At 42.0% G+C, this 3,996-nt stretch overlaps 1 long non-coding RNA gene across 1 annotated transcript; it reads right to left on the bottom strand.

Annotated features, from left to right (window-relative positions):
* Positions 1-829: 829 nt before the first annotated feature.
* LOC143889373 (uncharacterized) lies at positions 830-1,669 on the bottom strand. The gene is made up of 2 exons (XR_013254820.1): positions 1,510-1,669; positions 830-1,414 (listed from the first exon to the last, which is right to left on the bottom strand). It is a non-coding gene; the product is annotated as an uncharacterized LOC143889373 (long non-coding RNA).
* Between the last annotated feature and the right edge of the window lie 2,327 nt (positions 1,670-3,996).

Below are 3,996 nucleotides of genomic sequence, written 5' to 3'. Positions count from 1 at the left end.
CGGGTCGACCCGGCCCACCCGCAAATTTGCGGGCACGGGTCTAAGTTTCCGTGACCCGTCAAAAACCAACCCGCGGGTGACCCAACCCGCAAAAACACGGGTCGGGTCGGGTCAACCCGCGGGCACCCGCATTTTTACAGTATTTTTTAATCTTTTTGAGAATGTTATCATCACTGCTGTTTGTTTTTTATGAGTAACTCCTCACTTTATAAAAAGTACGGTATGTCCTGCACCGTAGGATTATCCAAAGTTCCAAACTGTCCATTCGATGGGCCATACCCTAAATAGGTTATGCCCCAAAATTATTTCCATCGGTTGATTCTAACCCTCCGATCTATAGAGGGCTCCGATCTATAGAGGGTTAGGATCAACCCTCTACCATTCAGATTGGAGGGATAGGATCATCCTATGGAAATGATTTTTGGAGCATAACCTATTTAGGCAAATCACATATCGGAGGTTATGACAATTATGGGAAAAATAGAGGCTGTCAAATCAAAATAATTATTACAATCCCATATTTGCGGCATATTTGCGGGTGACCCGCGGGTTGACCCGGCCCACCCGCGGGCCGCACGGGTCACGTAAATTTTGACCCGCCAAAATGCAGGTCATTTTCTCACCCGACCCGTGGACCCGCACCCGCATCACCCGCGGGTTGACCCGGCCCGACCCACCCATTTGCCAGGTCTAGTTTGGATCATCCAATCAAGTGGGGCCCCACCGTTCTTTAAAAAAAGTTCGTATGGGCCAACCCCACGTGGTAACAAACAGATAAATTGTTATATCACCCTACACGTGTCACAATTACAATCAATAGACGAAGAGAGAAACAACAGAATTAATTTATTTCATAAAAAGGCCCTCACTTAAGACAAAAGTAGTCATTAACACAGTAACAACGTTACATTATAATCAAGAACTCTCATCTTGCTTTGTTTTTAACCCAGCTTCCTTTTTCTCCAAATTAATAAGAACACACGGGAAAAAGAAAAGAAAAAGACCACAAACATATGCCTAGTTGGCCATCCTTGGAGCCGTTACACTCCATTTCAATGCATTAAAAAGATACTGAAGGCTGTTAAACTCCATAACAATGAAGGAAATAGGAGCCATGATAATCTGTGTATATTCTAATGGCTTCATATTTCCCTCAATGTAGACGAGCACATTGGTAATGGAAATCACCAAAGAGCCAACTCCTATACAAAATTTAACAATTTTCCAAAGAAGAACACTTACGTCGTTAAATAAGATCGTTATGATCGGAGTCCAAAGAGCCAGGATAAGCATAACAAATGCTACCAAAACATCCAGACAAATCCAGAATGCATCCTTACCACCCACAATTGTGACGATTATTGAAGTAAATCCGAATACCTATTTTAAACTCTGCACACCTTGTTGATATTCCCTGCACAAACAAAATAATAAAATTAGAACCTAAATATCTTGTGAAAAGCGAAATAACAATCATATTAAATCAAAATATAAAAAAAGCTCTCTTACAGGTTTTCCATTGTCTTTTTCTTTTTCTCCAGTAGCTTAATTTATTAAGAGAAAAGTTAGTATCCAAAAATCAGTAAAGTAGTGTTTTAAAGGGCGACCGAATACCTTTGTGCTCCAGTTACAAGTGTCCAAAAATCTGTAATTTGGGACGATCCTTAAATTTTGCCGAAATTTCGAGTAGTGCCTATTCAATAGTGCAGTTGTATCTTTCCCACCATTTTAGTTTCGTGTAGTAACTGATAAGCCTAGCTGTCACTTTCCCACCATTTGACCTCTCTCTCTCTCTCTCTCTCTCTCTCTCTCTCTCTCTCTCTCTCTCTCTCTCTCTCTCTCTCTCACACACACACACACACACACACACACAACAGGAACAGTTAGTGGGCCCATATAAAAAACAGTTAGTGGGCCCAACAGAAACCGTTGGTCGAATGGTGGGCCCATCTTTGAATAACGTAAGCCCCGCCCATACCACACCATAGAATGATCCAAACCGTCCATTTGATGGGCCATAAACGTAAATAGGTTGTGTCCCAAAATATCATTTCCATAGGCTGATCCTAGCCCCCCGATCTAAATAGAAACTACATCTTATGCAACCTCTATAGATTGTAGGGTTGTGATCATCCTATGGAAATGATTTTTGGGGCACAACCTATGTACATTGTGGCCCATCAAATGAATGGTTTGGATCATTCTATGGAGTTGGTCGTAAAGTAACATTAAGGCCCGTCCACAACATAGGACGATCCAAGCCGTCCATGGTTTGGATAATCCTATGGGGTTGGTCGTACAGTAACATTAAGGCCAATCGTAGGCCCCACAGATATTTTTTCAAATTGAAGCGTACCGTCCACAACATAGGATGATCCAAGCCGTCCATGGTTTGGATCATCCTATGGTGTGGATCGTACAATAACATTAAGGCCCAATTTAGGGCCCACCCATATTTTTGAAAATGAAGTGTACCGTCCAGACCATAGGATGATCCGAGCCGTCCATTTAATGGGCATAACGTAAATGGGTTGTGCCCCTAAAAGGGTTGGCCCATCAAATGAATGGTTTGTATCATCCAGTGGTCATACAGTAACTTTAAGGCCCGTCCACAACATAGGATGATCCAAGCCGTCCATGGTTTGGATAATCCTATGGAGTTGGTCGTACACTAACATTAAGGCCCAATCGTAGGCCCCACCGATATTTTTCAAATTGAAGCGTACCGTCCACAACATAGGATGATCCAAGCCGTCCATGGTTTGGATAATCCTATGGAGTTGGTCGTACACTAACATTAAGGCCCAATCGTAGGCCCCACCGATATTTTTCAAATTGAAGCGTACCGTCCACAACATAGGATGATCCAAGCCGTCCATGGTTTGGATCATCCTATGGTGTGGTTCTTACCAATTTAGGCCCCACCCATATTTTTGAAAATGAAGTGTACTGTCCAGACCATAGGATGATCCGAGCCGTCCATTTGATGGGCCACAATATAAATAGGTTGTGCCCCAAAAATCATTTATGTAGGATGATCACAACCCTACAATCTATAGAGGTTGCATAAGATGTAGTTTCTATTTAGATCGGAGGGCTAGGATCAGCCTATGGAAATAATATTTTGGGAGGCAACCTATTTATGTTTATGGCCCATCAAATGGACGGTTTGGATTATCCTATGGTGTGGTATGGGCGGGGCCTACATTGTTAAAAAATGGGCCCACCATTCCACCAACGGTTTCTGTTAGGCCCACCAACTGTTCCTGTTGTGTGTAATCAAACAATGGAAAAGCAGGAAATTCGGGAAAGTCCCTTTTTCCAAACTTTGCCAGAAAATCCCTCTAATCCAAACGGGACCTAGAAGAAAAGGAACTGTACGATCTTGGATACCTTTGGTTTTACCTAAAAATAATGAGATTAACAAAGCCATCATTCTCCAAAATAGATATCTAGTCTAATAGAAATTTAGGTAAGAAACTTGCTAAACTCTAAAAAGTATATGGGATTAACAATGTTACAACAACCAATCTCAACATTTCTTCAGTATGAGATGGAAACACTTAGCATTGGAGATTTTATATGATGTGTACGTGTGAAGTCTAGTAGTTTTAAGAAACTATAGCAGGCCCACTTCTTAGGATGATCCAAACTGTTCATTTACCCCCTGATCTGTGGAGAGGTTTCTATAATATACAGTCCCATTAAAGATAGGTGGGTTGTGATCACAATCAAAGCATTAGATACACGAAGTAGGAAAACAACCCTAACCCTAGAAAGAGATTTGTGAGACAGAGAGGTGTAAAAAATAACCTAGACACACGAACAAGACATGCGGGTGCTCGTCAAATGGGTTGGGTAAAAACTAACCCGTATCCCTACATGTCAGCACCTGGGAGATCCCCAACCACTGTGGGTAGGTTGGGTACTTGGGTCAACCCGTGGATAACCCGCAATTTTTTGCCAAAGAGTATGTTTTTTTGGGTGAAGAAGGAA

Source organism: Tasmannia lanceolata, unplaced genomic scaffold (genome assembly GCF_043159265.1).
Source record: "Tasmannia lanceolata isolate RefF3 unplaced genomic scaffold, GAP_Taslan_0.1 ptg000013l, whole genome shotgun sequence".
NCBI classification, from domain to species: domain Eukaryota; kingdom Viridiplantae; phylum Streptophyta; class Magnoliopsida; order Canellales; family Winteraceae; genus Tasmannia; species Tasmannia lanceolata.
Note: the sequence above shows the minus strand (reverse complement) of the source record. Positions and strands in the feature narration are given on the sequence as shown.